A 20,483-nucleotide genomic window follows, 5' to 3' on the forward strand; every position below is an offset into this window, starting at 1 on the left:
AGTAATTGGGTCTTCAAATGGAAGTACCACAATTGCATGGAATCCTTGACATGCTTGAGGCCTAGACATGATGGTATTTACCTTATAATTCCAAGGATCGTGACTACCTGTATATACCGAGGATATAACTGCAGCTCTTTACTGGCAAAATATACGAGTAAATCTAAGACTTGAAATTATGAGCAAAAATGCTATCCAGATGATGAATGTGAATGTGGTTGATATGATTTTAAAAACTCTGGTTGAGAACTGATGAGTTGATTTGGATTTTGATTGAAAAATGATGATTCCTGAGTTTTGGTTGAAAAGCGATAAGCTGAGCAAAACCACAATGAGGATGAATGGGACGAGTCCCTGTGTGATGATGTTCGTAACTGGAATGAGGATAATGACTTCAGCAAATCACTATGAGATTAATGGATTGTGCTGACAGATTACTACTGTTAACACTTGACCCAGTGGATCAAGTTAAGGGATGTAAAATTAAAAATTTGTATAATTGAAAATTCCCATGGAGGACTGTTCAAATGGAAATTTCGGTCTAATGGACCATTATTGTGTTAAAGATATGAATGATATGATCTGAAAGAATTGTTATCTGATGATGAGTTCTATATAAGGGATCTTTTTTCTAGGATTTTGTTGGGTTCACCGGACTATAAGGAACCCCAGAATTAGTTGGATCTTGAGGGAAAGAGTTGTCCTCTAATTTGCGAGATGAGGACATCTCGCATTTTTTAAGTGGGGTAGGATGTAAGATTCCTCCCTCCAACTTTTGAGATGTGCAAGTATAAGAACCTCCCCTTCTGCTCTTATAATTATTCCCCTGTCTAAACTAAAAGAAAGATCTTGTTTTGGCCTGGAGAGAGAAAATGTCTAGAGGGAGGTAATTTAAAATTGAGATATGTTTTTATATAAAAATCCTCCTAGTGTCTAAAATGGTTTCCCTTGAAACAAAAATTCAAAAAGAACTTTCCAATATGCAATTAGAATTAATTGAGAATAGGTAAAAAGGACCTTAACCTAAGGGTCCAGATTTTCAGAAATTTTTGGATTATGATCCAATTAAGGTTCCTATGGACCAATAAGATTAATCCAAATGTAGGGAGGAGATAAATTAAAGAATAAAAGAAAACCCCCCAAAAATGAGTAAATGCTCACATAAGATGAAGAGTTGACCGAGTACAAGGTTTATTAGTTAATAATTAAGAGATATTTATAGGAAATGATGCATTTTTGACACCTCAGTGTGGGGATCTCCCCTCATGAAGAAGGCACCTATTTCACATGTGTGGAGGAGTTTTAAACTAAAAAATAATGAGATATTTTCATCTCTCTCTCCTGTTTTAACTAGATCCAAAAAGGAAGCTAAATTGACTAAAAAATTGTCAAAATTGACCAAACTGATCTGGAAAATTCAAGAATCAGTTTGCTTGGTTAGAGGCTCACTTTTTCCTATAAATAGAAGCCTCCCCCTTTGTAAAAGCTTAATGGTGTTTATGCACTATTACTCTGCTCTCCTGTCCTGAGCCATTTACATTGAATTTTTTAATAATTCAATTATTTTTGGCCTTATCCTATCCAAAGTGAATTGGTAGCCACTCTTGCTTCAAACAAGAGTAGAACCCTCAATCCCTCAAGCCAAAGGAGAGCTTACAAGCTCTACGTAAGTTAATTTTCTTACTTGTTTAATTTGAAATCGATGATTTTCTTGATTTTTATATTTTGCAGTAAATTGAATTAAATTCAAATGCTATGCCTTGATCAAAAGGCCACCCCCTTCTCTTCTTTACATTCCAGCCCTTCTTAATCCTAGAAAGATTAACTAAAGGAATAATTAAACTCTTCTTATTGTTTACTCTCTTGAATTTAGAAAATTGTGTAGATTAGAGTTCTATGAATCTAATTTGGGTTAATTTAAGTCAATTAAAGAATGATAAAAATGAGAAATGGTCAGCCATACAAAGGAGGTTATGGTAAAATTTTCTAAAATTTTATAGAAAAGAAATTTTATTTTTATGTTATTCCAAAAGAGTAATTCCCACCATTTTTGCATCTAAAAGAAATATTTTGATTACTCCATGTACATATTCACCTATGAATATGCATGGATATCACTAATATCAATTATTAAAATTGACTTTTATACATAGAAAGATGCATAAAGGAATTATTTTTATTTCAAAAGTATCATTCTCATTAAAATTAAATTTTATGCATATATAGATGCATAAAGGAATTATTTTTATTTCAAAAGTGTTATTCTCATTAAAATTGATTTTATGCATAGAAAGATGCATAAAGGAATCATTTTTATTTCAAAAGTGTCATTCTCATTTGAATTCATTTCTTTGCATAGAAAGATGCATAAAGGAAATTTTTTTATTTCAAAAGTGTTATTCTCATTAAAATTAATTTTTATGCATAGAAAGATGCATAAAGGAATTATTTCTATTTGTGTTATTCTCATTAAAATTGATTTTTATGCATAAGAAGATGCATAAAGGAATTATTTTTATTTCAAAAGTGTTATTCTTATTTAAATTGATTTTTATGCATAGAAAGATGCATAAAGGAATTATTTTTATTTCAAAAGTGTTATTCTCATTTAAATTGATTTTTATGCAAAGAAAGATGCATAAAGGAGTTATTTTTATTTTATTCTCATTAAAATTTCAAAAGTGTGAAAGAATGGATGTGGATGTATGTGAAAGAATGAATATAGATGTGTATGTGAAAGAATGTGATGTGATGTAAAGAGATGTGATGTGACATGAATATATGTGGATGTGATGTGATGTGACATGAATATATGTGGATGTGAAGTGATAGATATGAATGTATCGATAGATGTGAGAAGTCGTACATGTGAACGATTGGATGGATGCGGATGAATGAGATGAGATGTGTATGAATGAGATATGATGTGGATCAGGGATTTCATTAACGTCTTCACAATTTCGTGATCACGTTAACAAAACCTATTGTTAACATATTAAAACTTGTGATCACATTGTATATTCACATGACCTGAGCAATGACCTGCCAGAACCCACTAGTCCCATAACACCTCCGAGCTTTTGCTTTTCCCGGCGGACCCGCCGGGATAACAGCTTATCCCAGCGGGCCCGTCGGGAAAAGCAAAGAACACCGGTGGGGTTCTATTCTGTTTATAAACACTGCCCGACACCCACCGTGGAACTTTTGGGGAGATAGTTCTTGTTTTGGGAGCGTGATATCTCTCCTCAAAGTACTTGTAGAGCTCTCGAGTTGCTAGAAGTGTCCACTTGGGAAGAACGTCCTTATCTTAGGGGCTGTCGTCTTTCCTTGTAGGCACTCTTAAGGCTATTGAGCCACTCGTCCTTAGTTCTTTGAATTGGGGATAGGGTGTGGTTCATAGCTAATACTTGCGGAGATTTAGGGACAAATTTGGAGTCATTCAGCTTTGCATTTGAGCTACATAGGTAATCTACCTCATTCTGCTTTATGAATGGTTGGATGGAGCCAAGAGTCCTGCTTAGGGGCTTGTATTGGTTCTTGATACTTGATATAGTTTAGAGTAGACAAGGGTCTATTGTCCTATACTAGAGTATTGGGCAAGCATAGATCTTTGATTTTCTTTGTGAATGTTAGAGAAGGTCTATTGTCCTATACTAGAGTATTGGGCAAGCATAGATCTTTGATTGTGTAAAGTATCCTTAATTGGGTACAAAAGGCATCCTTCATTGGGGGTGCAATGTGCATGATAGTTTCGAAGTAGTTTTGTAGTAAGACCTTGCAAGATAGTTTCGCAGTAGTTTTGTGTTATGTGATGATCTTTTGTATTTGTCAAGATAGTTTCGAAGTACTTTGTCTGCTAATGTATGTTTTGTAATACATGAGTGACTTTGTTGTTTTTTCATTTGTGTATTCATTGTTATATGCTTAGTTGAATAGGTTATTTGTTGAGATGGAGGACAATGTTGGATCCAGTGATACCTCCAATAGAGTCCAAATTTCAAATAGCAGGAAAAAAAAGGCACCTGGGATAGAGTGGCAATATGCAATTAACGTTGGTGATCGCTTCATAGATTGGGAGTGTAAGCTATGCCATGCAGTAAAATCAGGTGGGGCACCTCGACTAAGAGAACACTTTTTAGGCAGACCGAAGAAAAAGTCATGTACCCACCCCTCTGCACCTGTACTGGCGAATAAGAGAAGAAATTCAAAAGAAAGATTCAAGAAAACATGACACTCCTACCGTTAATGTATCAAGGCAGCAAGAACACTGTTGTTCTAATCATCAAACTCCCGCTACATCGCCTGCTTGTACCCCGAACGGCAATGTGCAACCAGAAAGTAATCTACCCAGTGCATCTTCCTGCAAGCGAAACTTTGACATAGGAAATATACCCATGCGTCAAACTTCATTGCAAGAAAGCCTACGTCAAGGTCGACTCGATGATGCACAACTCGCCCTTGCTGAAGTGATTTACTTTTCTGGGAGTCCTATGATGATGGTGGACAGTGAGCATTGGAAGAGAGCATGGAAGAAAATTGGTGAGTTTGGACCAGGGTTTTCACCGCCTACGTACCATGCTATGCGAAATGATCTATTAGAGAAATGTTATGCGCAAGTAAAAGAACATGTACAAAGAATAATTCTTTGCATTATAGAGCTTTCTGGATGTAGTATAGTAAGTGATGGTGGATGGTCTAATGTACAAAGAAAACCATTAATTAATATAATGGTTATTTCACCTAGAGGTGAGACTTTCATCCGTGTCGTGGATTCAGCTGGTTCAATCAAAACTAGGGCTTACATTGCTCAAGTCATTGGCTCTATGATAGAGGAAGTGGGTGCCAAAAATGTAGTCCAAGTCGTCATGGACAATGCAAAGAATTGCAAAAATGCATCCAAAATCCTACAGCGACAATATCCACATGTTTTTCCGGTAGGCTGTAATACTCATAGTCTAAATCTTGTATTAAAAGATTGGTATAAAAGTGATGATACCAAATGGTTTGCCTCAATCGTCGACACTGCTCGCCTGCTTGTGAGATTCATGCTCAAGAGACAGAGAGTGTTAGATATTTTTCGACCTCGCATGTCAGTTATGTAGCGGAGACTAGGTTTTGCACTCACTTTTACACTTTTGAGTCTCTTCTTAGAAATAAAGATGCAGTTAGATATTTTTCGACCTCGCATGTCAGTTATGTTAGATATTTTTTGACCTCGCATGTCAGTTATGTTAAAGCTTCCAGCGGAGACTAGGTTTTGCACTCACTTTTACACTTTTGAGTCTCTTCTTAGAAATAAAGATGCAGTTTGCGAAACATTTACATGCATGGCATTTCATGACTGGGAGAGCACTCAACTTGAAAAAGTGAAAGAGAAAATCAAAGTCTTGAAGGCAGCGCTTACGAGAAGAAGTTGGTGGAACAGTGTGATGGATGCATACCATGTAATGATGCCTGTTATGTTGGAAAAGCATGGATGCAATGGTGGACTGTCCAGCGGAGTTTGGAGTGTCCTGAGAAATTAGAGCATTCAGTGGTGGAAAAGCAATGGCGTGTACCATTCTCTAGTAGACAAAGAAAAGTCCTATTGAAGTACTTTCATGCTAGATGGATTGGAGCGCATTCACCACTACACAGTGCTGCTTACATGTTAGATCCTGAATATTGGAATATGGATTTGATGTCCAACGTTGAGGTGGTGCAAGATTTTTATAAAGTGGTAAACACTTTCTATAATAATGTTGATGATCGTGTAAAGTGCATAATGGAGATGACCTCATTTCGATTGAAAGAGGGTTTATTTTCCAACTCCCTTGTTCAACAAATGGCTAAAGAGCAACCTGCATGGAAGTGGTGGATGATGAATGGTGGTGAGCATTATGCTTTATTGCGCAACCTTGCGACGAAGGCTCTAAGTCAGTGCTCTTCAAACTCAGGCTCAGAAAGAAACTGGAGCATGTACAAATATATTCACAGTACTATTCGCAATCTTCTTGCAGATCGAGCAGATAAACTTGTTTACATGTATTGCAATGAAAAGATCTTGCGAGACATTGAAAGCGAAGAGTATGAAGAAGATATGCCCAGATGGATGTACAATTGTGATGATGTAGTAGACGAGAACTTTGATGTTGGACGCACGTTGTGCACCACCCTTGAGATAGAAGACAATTTAGACATTGACTTAGATGAGCTTAATTTAGCAGACGAGAGAGTAAACGGTGAAAGAATTTTGGAGCAAGATACTGACATAGAGGAAGAAGTCATTTCATTAATTTCATAAAAAGTACTTGTACAAATGATCGTATTTGGAGAAATTATCAATACAAAAGTAGGATTTATGTCTTTCTTAGCTTTCATCTTGAAATAAATTGCGAATTGCACTAGGAGTTGCATCTAAAGGTCCTGGTGGTTTATATTCGCTAGCCATGCCGAACACTGTATAAATACCTTGATTTATTGGGACACTGCACAATGCACATGTGGAAGTATTTTGCATTTGCCTCACTAAACATATTAAGTGGTAGTAGTGTCCACAGGGTAGTATATACTGGCCGCTCCACCCATCGAATACTTTGTAACATACAGGACATTGGGGGGTGGAGGATAGCCTCAGCAGAAACTCCCACAAGATCAGGATGTATCAAAAAATGAGAGATGTGGTTTCCTTGGCGCACAGGAGCAATACGTGATGCTCTGTACATCTTGGCTGATCTTTGTGAGCTGCTCTTGAATCCCTCTATTGGCCGGGGGAGGAGTTGACGCTTGAGATAATCGCTCAGCTTCTTTCTCCTTCTCTGCTAGCTGTGCCCCTAAGCTTTCTTTGACCTTGTTTAACTCCAATCCAGCGCCCTCCACCATGAGAGCAAGTTCCTCCCTTGTGAATGTCACTGTCTCTTCACGTATGTCGTGGGTGGGTGTTGACAGTGGCCTCTGGAGGCGAAGTCCACTGGAGTTTCTAGGATAAATTGTGCATATAGCATCTTAGCAAAATAGAGTGGAGCGTCGGCGTTATGGAGAGGACGACCGTACACCTCCAAGAAAATGCGCTCGGCATTAGTTTTGATATCATTGTGAGTGCAACGTGAAATCTTCCATCTTCCCTTCTTAATCTCGCCATCTGGACATGGCCATATTTCCTTTATCATCTCTGTGGTTACGCGTTTGTTTATGTCTTTCCATTGGGCATAAGTAGGATTTGTCCATTTCGACAACCTGCATGCTGTTCTTGTAGCTTCGCGGGCTGTCAGGCCATGTGCAAGGGCCTTCATTCGCTCATATGCCTTCTTGGCTAACTCTTGATGCTCGTTTGCTTGCGCCTCTGCCATATCTGCATGAACGTAAATGACTAGGATTTTAATGAACTGTAAAGATCAACGTAAGATAAATTGACCATTACCCTCAAAAACTTTTAGTTTAACACCACGAGAGGAGATATGTATTGCAAAGACTCAATGAGAAATATCCACTTGACTCCAAAAATACTTCAAACAATGCGTGCACATCAAATTTTGAAGAGAAAACATAAACTTAAACACCACAAGAGGAGAGAGATATTGCAAAGACTCAATGAGATAATATTTCAAACAATGGACACATCAAATTTTGAAGAGAGAAACAAAGTGCCATTCCTGAAACTTAATCTCCTGATACTGTATCATTACAAAATTGGGGTGAATGACACCGATAGCTCTACAAGAGGACGTTGTGCCCTCGTTGGGTCAGTATTTAGTGATCTAAAAAATTCCACTACTTGCAAAATTGATTTTCGCTCATCGCGATTAGGCAGGCACATCCAATTTTTGACTCTATAAATAATAGTATCCATGGTAACTTTGTCATAGGAACTATTGTCCATCCACAACTCTTGTGCTTTCTGTCAAAAGTCATATAAAGGTTGTAATAAATATCCTAAGGCAAAAACATCAGATGCGGGAGTGTATGCATCTGCCAAAAACGGATCATAAAGCTCCGAGGCTATCCACGGCTGTTTATTTCGCTCTCTGTCTGCGTAGGAGACCGCCTGTGCCACCTTCTCAGGGTTCTTGTCTGCTTCAAATACAAAATTGAGAGACACCCGTTTTTTGGGCGCTCTCAGCAGTAACCCCCAATCGATAATACCTACGCGTGGCTTCAACTCTTTTGTAAAATCCAACACTACATTGAATGGATGTAGGTCGGTATGTACAATTCCTGCCGCCAGATGTGCTGCCGCTAGGCCTTCCACCAGGGCATGCATAATATGTGGCATGGTTATTACTATTTGTTTTATTTTAGAAAGTTCTAGATGACTTAAAGGAATATTATCGGGCGGGGGTTGTCTCCATCCTCGATCCAAACGAAAAATTGCTCTGGTGAACTCACTGAATCTGAAGGGGACCTTTAGAAGAGTATCACCAAGCGAGCCGTCATTATAGTATGGGAAAATAGTGATCCAAGGAGATTCTTTTGTGAAGGCAATACACCTGACAATTGATGGGTGTAGAACCTGCATGCCCTGCTCTGCCTGGAAGCTCTCGAACTTGGCGCTGCCTTCTCCTTTGTAGTGCTTTTCGCAAAAAGTAATGTGCTCTGGCAAAAATGATATACCTTTAACTGTATACTCTTTTACTGTGCCAAAAACACCAGAGCCTATTGTTCGCCCTTCGAACAGAGCCTCGTGCGGGATACCAATGAGGTGTGTGCACATAGAATTGTAGATGGTACGATTAATGACACCTGTCCCACTCGCATCTGCCTGGCTGGACGTTGCAGCAACGTCCTGGGCAATGCGCACTCTTTTGGGGAGTGACTCTGCATCCAGCGCCTTTATGCGCTTGCTCTTGGCTCTTTGCTCGCTCCATACAACGTCCCATAACTGTAGACGTTGCGTATTAGCTTCAGGCAGGGCAGCATCTCTAAGATCATTGCATGCTACACGCATGCTCCCCAAAATGGTTCATGTTATATGTTGATGGTTGAAATCTGCTATCTTCTGTCTATCAAGCAACTCAGCGTTGTCTCCGCTTCGAAGCCGACGCTGTGCATTTTTCCATATCTGGTCTATTAGATCTCGCATGAGTATCTCAGACTCATTGATCTTTTTGACGACGTCATCAGCACATTGTGACACTGTGATGACTGCTTCAATGCAAATTGCTCGTAGAACGATTTTACGCTCTTCAGGGGAAAGCATGTTGGTCGTCTTCGTAAATCTAGCAAATATCACTAAACACAAAAAAACAGAATATTAAACATTACTGAAATCAACATCAAGCAAACGTGAGAGAACAGCAACAAGTGTATCATTACTTATCAATGTTCAAACAAAAACGGAATATCAAATAATTTTACTGAAATCAACATCATCCAATACATCATCAAACGTGAGAGAACAGCAAAACAAGTGTATCATTACTTATCAATGATCAAACAAAAATGGAATATCAAACAATATTACTGAACTCAACATCATGCAATACATTATCGAACGTGAGACAACTGCAACAAGTGCATTATTACTTATCAAGTGTATACATGTTGCACTCCTCATCTACACACCTATCGTGACAGAGAGAGAAAGAGAGAGTTGTGAAGGGTATTATGAGAGAGAGAGAGAGAGAGAGAGAGGGGGGGAGGAAGAGAGAGAGGTGTGACAGATAGAGAGAGAGGAAACATTAGATGACATTTTTAATAGTTTTGTGAGTTCCTAAAGAGAGGAAAATAATGTTTTGTATTCCTAAAGCACTCCTCATCTACACACCTATCGTGATAGAGAGAGAGTTGTGAAGTGTATCATGAGAGAGAGAGAGAGAGTTGTGAAGTGTATCATGAGAGAGAGAGAGAGAGAGAGAGAATTGTGAAGTGTATCATGAGAGAGAGAGAGAGAGAGGAGAGGAAGAGAGAGAGTTGTGACAGATAGAGAGAAGAAACATTAGATGATATTTTCAATATTTTTGTGAGTTCCTAAAGAGGAAAATAATGTACTGTTTTAATTTTTAAGTAAATAGAGAGAGAAAAAAGAAATTATTAGGAATTATGTATATTTTAAGAGAAAAAAAAAAAGAAATCCTTATCTACACATCTATTGTGTTGTGAAGTGTATCATGAGAGAGAGAGAGAGAGAGAGAAAGAGTTGTGAAGTGTATCATGAGAGAGAGATAGGGGGCAGGAAGAGAGAGAGAGATATTCATTTTTTTGAGTTACGAATCACGATATTATAAAATAAAATGTTTTGATGTAAACTTTGATCCATGAAATACTCATGCCGCGTTAGCAACCAAGTATCGCATGGATCAAACACAATAAAAACAATACAAGTCAAATCAAACAAATTTATGACATTTTTTCGACCGTATTAACGATCATATGCCCTAATATGCAAGCAAATTTACGACATTTTTTTGACCGCGTTAACGATCAAATGCCGCAATATGCAAAAAAACAATATATGCACTAGCGGACAACACCACCTTGCCGCGTTAATGACAAAATGCCACCCGATTCTATGGGAATACAAATAGGATACAAACATACACTGGCCGCGTTACCGACCATATGCCCGCATTTGACAAAGGGAAGGGAAGGGAAGGTGACATCGCCATAACGATACTATGCTTGTCGCGTTACCAACTAGTACCGCTACGGCGTGCCATACTTACCATAGGACACAGACTAGCCGCGTTACCGACTAAGTGTCCCAGGGTAAGCACCATTCCGAAGAATGGCCTTACACACACTCGTGTGGCGGACCACCCACATCTTGCCGCGCATTGCGACAATGGGCGGTTGCCCACACGAACACACACCCACACACACACATCCCTCGTGTGGCGGACCACCCACATCCTGTCGCGCATTGCGACAATGGGCGGCTGCCCGCACGAACACACACCCACATACACACACACACACACAAACACAAGTTTCATTACATGTGTATACTGTCAGTAATGAACTCCCAAAGGGCCCCCCGGGCCCATATATATAGAAAATTGTACCCCGCCAGGCTGGATGACGACCCCGCCGGGACCCGCCGGGGTTTCCTTTTTCCCGACGGGACCGCCGGGTATTGCAAAACCCCGGCGGGATTTTAACCGGTTATCAGGGAGCTTCCCACTGGCTTTTTTGGGAACATGTTAACATGTTAATAACATGTTAACACATGTTATTAACAAAAAAAAATTTGTGATCACGTGAATATAAAATCATTGATGTGGATAGAAGTGATGTGATATAATGTGGATAGAATGTATGTGATGGGATGGTTATGAGAATGTATGTGGTGGATATGAACAAATGAATGTATGTGGTGGATATGAACAAATGGTTATGAGAATGTATGTGGTGGATATGAACAAATGAATGTGATGGATATGAATGAATGAATGTGATGGATATGAATGAATATGATGTGATGTAAATGGAGATAGATGTGATGTGTGATGTGAACGAATATGATGTGATGAGATGTGGATATGGGTAGATGCGAGTGGATGAGATCTAATGTGGATAAATGAGAAAGGATGCGATGAGATCTAATGCGGATAAATGAGAAAAGATGCGATGAGATGGAAAATGATGTGATGAGAGAATGGGAATACATATGAAATAAATAGATGTGATGTGTGATGTGAACGAATATGATGTGATGAGATGTGGATATGGGTAGATGCGAGTGGATGAGATCTAATGCGGATGAATGAGAAAAGATGCGATGAGATGAAAAATGATGTGATGAGAATGGGAATACATATGAAATAAATGAGAATTTATGTGGAACAATATGGAAAGACGAGAGTTCGTTATAGAAACTGTATTTATGACATGTTTTTAAATGACTGTTTTATGTCAAAAATGCTGGGGAAGCATTTTGTCCGTCTTGTGAATGAGGTCGTGGTGGAGACCTAATCTGATAAAGTTGCAACAAATGACGGCAGAGAGTCAATGGGGAGGACGTCTCGCGTAGCAAGGTCGTGGCTGAGGTCTTGACCAGCCTCGGTTCGATTTAAATGGTGAGCTTCCGGTACGTTGGATGAGGGACCAAGGAAGCGGCCTATGAGAGTGAAGCGCTAGGTGACCTGTGAAGGATCTTAGAGGGTGCTGACCATACGGTGCTTGGGCTCTGGGGTCGCGGAAGATACCCACACGTGCATCGGGGAAGATATTGGAACAAGGAGTAAGAGTTGTTTTCTGAATTCGGGCATGGATCTGGTTGATTGACCTTGCTGGTCCTCAACGAATGAGTCCATGGCTCTTTTATTTAGATCTGTTGGTTGATCTTGCTGATCTTCAACGGAGATTCCATTTTGATTTTTATAAGTGAAAATATTTCCCGTTACTATGAGCTAGGAATTATCGAAAAGTGGATAGGTGGTGAGCATTCTGGTTACCAATGATGCCATAGGTGCACCAATGAAGGAAAAATTAGAAATTAGGATTCAACTGAATATTTTGGAGGATTATGATCAGTGACACTATGGTTTCATTAAATGATTGTTTTAAAGACAGCCGATTCTATGAAAAAGGCAATTTCATATTGGGTGTGTAAGTGGTGTGACTAGTTTTAAGTTTGCATGAATATCCGGCTAGGGGGCCTGGGAACTCTTTTCCCTGGTACTACCCGAGACAAAACACTAACCAAATTCTTAAATGGATCCCATCACTACAGTGGTTGGGTGGTTGGCTAACCCACAGGACTGGATTAGGCTGGATTATTAGGTCCCTAAAATGAGACTCAATTCTGTTATGGTACGTAGATGAAGTAAATCCCGGAGTAAAATTGTTCTATGGAAAAGAATCAACGGCTGTGCCTCTCAGAGAGGAAAAAAGCGTTGGTCTCTATGATCCAAGTGCAATCTTTTCCTTGATCTGACTATGGGACTTACGGGTTCGGTCAGATCAGTTCAATTAGTTAAGGCTTCTCTGCAAACTCTCGTGGGTTGTATTGAGCATCATCACCTTGTTCACCAAGGCTGAACTTGGAATCATTGAACCTTGTTAAAAGCTCTCAGCTCTCAGTACAGTAGGTGCCGCCACCATGAAAGGGAGAAGTGAAGAGACGTTTATGAGAGAGCAAGAAGAAAGGATATTAACTTTTCCTCTTTTAACCCTTTTTCACCCTCACAATTAGAAATGCTATCAAAATGATGTCGATCATCATGTGAATCCTCACACATATGCACAGAGTTTCACACATGAGGGCATGTTACATATTTGTGTGGTCCTCCAAAGCAAAGACACGATGAATAGGATCACCATAAGTAGCGTCATCACTGAATACTAACAAAGTATCTACACATGAAAGATAAATGGTATCCTCCATAAAATCACTATCCCCATAATTTTCAAGATCACTAAGGTCATCCTCTCATAGGTAGAGTCTATCTCCATCAACACTGGATCTAAGAAAATGTTGAAATCAAATATAAAACTCTCTAGATCCATATGCACAATCCTACATCTCCTACGAGGTCTAACCTGAGAAAAATCATCACTACTCTCATGCACTATCCCTAACTGCTCAAACACAAGAATTCCTAGAAATCATCACTACTCTAATGCACTATTCCTGCACACAATGCCAACTTTGAGATGTGTTTCTTTGGTGTCCATGATTGTCTATATGACCCTAGTTTCTCTAGAGCCGGGACATTCATCTTCGGGTGCATCATAGGCCACTTGGGATGTATGCTAGTTGATTACATGGGATACCATTCTGATGCACTTGTGACATCTCTTGGTCTTGATCTACATGGACCATTCGACATTCTAGTTAGGAGTTTTGCTTCTATTTGGTAGATACCCTGGATGTGAGTTCCATGTTTTAGTCACGAGAGTTATCAAAAGGATGTACTTGGATCAACTCTAAGGCAATGAGATTATCTTGGTTTGTGCTAAATCATCATCATTAGTTTAGCCTAATCTTATCTTGCTTATTATCTTAATTACGATTCATAATCATGATTATCATAGTTTTTTATCCTCCATGAGCTTAACCATGATTGATTTCTTAACAAAATTGACAAGGGAGCCCCATGCGCCCAAGTAAGCACAAAGACATAGAGATTAAAAAGGTGCCTTCTTTAAAAAAAAGACAAAGACATAGATATTAAAAAGGGGGAATATAGAGTGACTATGTAGAGTGGCTCCAATGAAAACTCTAATGGCGGATATAAAAAACTATAAAAAACTTCATTGGTATCCTCTTAGGATGAATAAGGAGGATATGGTCTTACTAATCCTATAAAATAACCCATTCTTACATAAATAGTGGGAGAAGCAATCCATTTTGAAGACTCAAAACCAAGAGTATATCCATTACTATGCATATCTAAGAGTTTCTCCATGAACATGGGTAGGATCACTCTAATGGATTTTGATATTCTAATGGAGTTTGACTTTAAAGTCATAAAAATGGCAGGTCACTATGTAAGGGGGCTCTCAAACATGTATATGTGGGCCACTTGTTGTACAAACATAACAAGAGAACAATCAGTTGGGAATTGAACCACATGCTACTCCATTACTTTGACATTTTCCTACTTCTTGAATGGGAGAAGAAAAGACCCAAAATGGCCTACCCCAAGATGCTCCAATCAATAGGGATTAAGTCAAGCTTATTATGCATCCCCTTTTGATAGCACGGTAGTTGAACAAATATCTTATGCCCGTTTAAGCTCTAATGGGATCCCCTTCCTTGCATTGGTATCAAATCTTTATCCTTTGATCCATTTCTTACTCAAATCATTTCAAAACAAATTTTAAGCAATTATCGTTTTCTCAAAAAATTTCTTGAACTTTTTTTTTGTAAATCATAGCACTTGTACTGTCAAAACTTTACTTGCATTATTTGTTTGCAGGTTCGGGAACCCTGTGGTGTATGGTGCACACTGGCTCACTTCAGTGGACTAGGTTCAATTCCCAGTAAAGCCATACTTGCAAACACAGTGTTAGCGAACTAACTATTTGAAATTCTGTACTTGGAATTATTAAGCTTACACACTTTTGCATCAATTATTCATCAACATGCTCTCCGCATAATAACACTAATACCTAGATTTGTAATAAAATAGCATGCTATACATTTCTTGATGAAAATGTACTTAAAATGTTGTAATCCAAAATGTGTGCAAACAGTGTTTTCTTAACACTTTTCTTGTTGTCCTAACTTGCAATACATCAAGATCACACTAATATGTGTAGATTTGTACTACTCCAATAGATTTGTAATCTTTGTCCATTTCTTTGCAAGAAAGTGACAATGTTAGAAAGATTTGATCAAGAATCATTTAATGTTGCTGTTTTGCATCAAAATTTGATTTCAACACAATAAACTTTGCATAATTTATAAACTTCTCTATTTTGCATTGTAGATCTAGAACAAAATAGTACTCTGCACTATAATCTTCAATCATGCACTAATCTTTAACTCTACACTTGAATCTGCACAGGACTGTATTTTGTGCGCTGCTTGAAACTGCACCACGATAATAGGATTCTGCACATCCATCTTGTTCTTGCTATAATCCTTAATAAAGAACTCAAAGATTTGGCAATCAAGGGCTTTAATCTTGAAGAAATAAGGACTCTAAGGATTAATCTTTGAAAAAGTATACTCCCTAAGCAAGATAATGGGAGAGAACATTCAAAATTGGTTGCTGAATTTCTTATAAATCTTAATATTAAAAATAAAAAAAATTACGAAATCAAGATCAAGAAGATTAAGAACTTCAAGAAATCAAGTAGTAAAATGGATTAGGATTCTAAAAATAGTAATTAATAAAAATTTAAAAATAATTAACACAAATTTCATTGCTAATCTCAAATCAAGAAATTAGCAAATCTGAAAACTATGTAAAAATCAATCCAAAAATGATTAATACTAATCATGATCAAGACAATGAATTTCAATAATTATATCAATGATATCCATGCATATTCATAGATGAATATGTACATGGAGTAAATAAAAATATTTCTTTTAAGATGCACAAACGGTGGGAATTACTCTTTTAGAATAACATAAAGATAAACTTTATTTTCCACAAAATTTAAGAAAATTTTGCCATAACCTCCTTTGTATGGCTGATCATTTCTCAATTTTTACATTCTAATAGCAATTTAAAATTAATCCCAATTTGAAGTAAAGTACTCTAATCTATTCAATTCTCACTTTCTTAAAGAGTAAACAATAAGAAAAGTTTAAATCAATTTATTTGTTACTCATTTTAGGATAAAGAAAGGCTGAATTCTTAAGGAAGAGGAGGGGGTAGCCTTTTCATCAAGGCATATCATCAAGATTCACTAAAAAAGCAAAGAAATCAGAAAACCATAGATTAGAAATTAAAAAAGTAAAGTTTTTAGCTTACATGGAGTTTTGTGAGCTTTCCTTTGGCTTGAGGGATTGAGGGTTCTACTCTTGTTTGGATCAAGAGTGGCCACCAATTCTTTTGGAGAGGATTTAGTCAAAAACAATTGAACTATCAAGTGAATTCAATGTATTTGACTCTGGGGAGGGGTAGAGTAACAGTGCATAAACACTATTAAGCTTTTACAAAGGGGGAGGCTTCTATTTATAGGAAAAAGTGAGCCTCAAACCAAGCAAACTGATTCTAGAATTTTCCAGATCAGTTTGGTCAATTTTTGACCATTTTTGGGTCAGTTCAGCTTACTTTTTTGAGCTAGACTTGAAATAGGAGAGAGGAGAGATGAAATATCTCATTTTATTGATTTAAAATGGAAAGCAATGATGAGAAAAAAGACACCTACTTCATGAGGGGACATCCCCACTCTGAGGTGTCAAAATTTCATTTTTTTAATATTTCCTTTGGTCCTTAGTCCACTCTTCATCTTATGTGAGTATTTACTCATTTTTGGGGGGTTTTTCTTTATTTATTCAATTTATCTCCTCTCCCTACATTTGGATTAATCTTATTGGCCCCTCATAACCTTAATCCAAAATTTTTAAAAAATCTGGACCCTTAGGCTAAGGTCTTTTGAGCAGATTATAATTTATTTCTAATGCACCTTAGGAAATTCTTTTTAAACTTCTATTTCGGAAAAATTTATTTTAATAAGAAATGATATTTTTCCATCCAAAGATATCTAAAAATTGAGTTATCTCTCTCTAGAATATTTTCTCTCTCTAGACCAAAACAGGTAGAAACAAGATCTTTTATTATTCTGAAAAGGGGATTAATTACAAGGGACGATACTGGACATCTTGAGGAGCTGGGGAGGAGGAATCTTACATTCTCTCCCACTTGAAAAATGTGAGAGGGTCCTCATCTCACAAACTGGGGGATAATCCCGCATCAGTTCGGCTTCTTTCCCAGGTGGCGTCTTCAAAAGGATAGAACTTCCATTTGACTAATAATTCTCTTAGAATTTTGTTCCTGAGGACCTTCTCTCAAACATCAAGGATTTCTTCATGTTGGAGTTCCATCAGCCCTTGGGTTGAAGAAGTTAAGAGTTCATCATTAAGCACATGATTCGGGCTCGGTACATACTTTTTAAGTAGGCTAACATGAAATACATTATGTACTTTTTAAGTAGGCTAACATGAAATACATTATGTACTTTGAGATGAGGAGGCAAAAGAAGTTCATAGGCTAAGTCACCTACTTTCTTTGTAATCAGATATGGCCCACAGTAATAGGCTAAGTCACCTACTTTCTTTGTAATCAGATATGGCCCATAGTATCTGGGGGATAACTTCTTGTACTTCCCAAGAGATAGAGAACTTCTTTTGGGGAGTACTCGAATGAAGACCATATCTGCTTCTTTGAATTTTCTGTTTGACCTCTTCTTATCTGCATACTGCTTCTATCTATCCTGGGTAGCTTTTATATCCTTGCGGATTAATTGCATCTGCTGTTCCATGTCGTCAAGCATCTGTCTGGACATCTCGACCCTAATCAATGCGTCGGACCAAGTTAATGGTGTTAGGCAGTCTTGTCTATATAGAGCTTTGAAAGGGCTCATCCCCGATGCTTCTGTGATAAGAGGCATTATAGGCGAACTCGACTAGGTGCAGATAGCTTAGCCACTTCTTGGGTTCCCTGCCACCACAGCATGACCGAAGTATATCTTCGATTACTTGGTTCACCCTTTCTGTTTGACCATCGGTCTCGGGGTGGTAAGCTGTGTGCTGAGATCCAAGAAAGTTCCTACTACTTCGAAAAATGCAGTCTAGAATTTTGACGTGAACTTGGGATCTTGATCACTTACTATTCTCCTGGGTAGGCCATGCAATCTGAAGATTTCCTTAAGGAACATTCTGGCCACATCCACTACAGTCTAGGTTTCTTTTACTATTGGAATCAGATGGGCGACTTTGGTTAGTCTACCAACTACCACGAAGATGGAGTTGTAACCTGATTGCATTGAAGGTAGTCCAGTAATAAAATCCATACTGATACATTCCCACTTCATCTGGGGGATGTCTAATGGATGTAACTTTCCAAGCATTTTTACTCTCTTTGCTTTGACTTTCTGACAAATCAGGCATTGACGTACATGATTAAGTACATCCTTTTTTAGTCCATGCCAAAAGAAGCTTTTCTTTACAAACATGTAGATCTTGATGAAAGATGTCCTGCAATGAGGCTGTCATAGGCTTCATTCTGAATTTGACCTTTAGTTCCCTCATCATTGGGAATGCATAGCCTACTATTATAATACATAATTCCATCATTCAAGCTATACCCTTGAACTCGGTTCAACTCCTGAGGAGTTTTTCTTTCCTGCATAAGCAGGGTAGCAATAGGGCCACCAAAGAATCTATCCTGCATGATCTTCTCTCTTGCTTCATTAATCAATGGATTTGACACCACTCTGATTGCAAGTAAGGAGGCTTCTGTACTAAGGGCATCTGCTACCACATTTTCTTTTCCTGGGCGGTACTTGATTTCAAAATCAAATTCCTGCACAGGGTCTGCATCCACCTTCTTTGGCGAATGTTGAGATCCTTTTGAGAGTGAAGATCAACTTTAAGCTCTGATGATCTGTCATCAAAGTGAATCTTTAACCCAGTAGGTAATGTCTCCACAACTTCAAGGCATATACTACTGAAAGTAGCTTAGGTCGTGGGGAGAGCATAATTTCTCTCATGCGTTCTGAGTTTTCGGGATTCATAGGCCACTGCATGACCTTCCTGCATGAGTGCACCTCCCAGGGCAAAACCACTGGCTTCTGTTACTACCTCAAAGGGTAGAGAGAAATCTGGCAATTTCAAAACGGGATTGGTTACCAAGGCGGTCTTTAGCTTATCTCACAAGCGCTCCGACACCTGGCAAACCATTAGAACGGGATATTCTTCTTGAGAAGATTAGTCAGGGGGGAAGCTATGAGAGCATACTTAGGTATAAAAATTCTATACCAACCAGTTAATCCCAAGAATCCTCTGACTTCTTTCACTGTCTTTGGTTCAAGCCAACCTATGACTGCTTGGACTTTTGCGAAATCTGGAGCGAAATCTGGAGAAATTTCGTCTTTGGATACCAGAAAGCCCAAGCATTCAACATGGTCGACAGAGAAAGTGCATTTGCTCTTTTTTGCAAAGAGTTGGTGCTTCCTTAGAATCTCAAGAACTTTTCAGACGTGAGCTTCATGGTCGGCTGCATTCTTTGAGTAAATCAGAATATCATCAAAGAAAACAAGAACAAAATCATCCAAGTATTCTCTGAGAATGTCCTGCATTAGGCGATTGAATGTAGTTGGGACATTTGTCAATCCAAACGACATGACTATAAATTCATAGTGCCCATATCGAGTATTGATGGCTGTCTTCGGCATAAATCTAACCTCTTTCCTCTTCCACTACTTCTGCTATTGTAACTGCTCTAGCTGCTGCAGATTGGAGTGGAACTCTTTCTCTTTGGTTACCCCAATTCTGGGAGGGAGTTTTGAGATTACTCTGAATAGAGGCAGATGGCTGAGCGCATTTGTCAATCCAAATGACATGACTATAAATTCATAGTGTCCATATCGAGTATTGATGGGGCTGTCTTCGGCATAAATCTAACCTCTTTCCAAATGACATGACTGTAAATTCATAGTGCCCATATCGAGTATTGATGGGGCTGTCTTCGGCATAAATCTAACCTCTTTCCTCTTCCACTACTTCTGCTATTGTAACTACTCTGGCTGCTGTAGATTGGGGTGGAACTCTTTCTCTTTGGTACCCGAGTTCTGGGAGGGAGTTCTGAGATTACTCTAAATGGAGACAGATGGTTGAGATTACTCTGAATAGAGGCAGATGGCTGAGCTGGATTCCTCCTGGGATTGCCCTGATTTTAACAAGACCGACCCTGATTTTGTCTGATAGGAAGGGGCTGGTCTCTGCATTCTAGGTCCTTGACTTCCCTGTCCCCTCTTGACATGGCAGGAGTCGGGCAGTCTTTAAGCTGGTGACCAAAACCCTGACATCCAAAACATCTGTTCTCACTTCTAAGCTCATCCCTCTGAGTTCTTGAAAAAGGCGGGGCAAAGGCGGGGCTCCT

Source organism: Cibotium barometz, chromosome 45 (genome assembly GCF_041138505.1).
Source record: "Cibotium barometz isolate CiBa-2024 chromosome 45, ASM4113850v1, whole genome shotgun sequence".
Taxonomy (NCBI): Eukaryota; Viridiplantae; Streptophyta; class Polypodiopsida; order Cyatheales; family Cibotiaceae; genus Cibotium; species Cibotium barometz.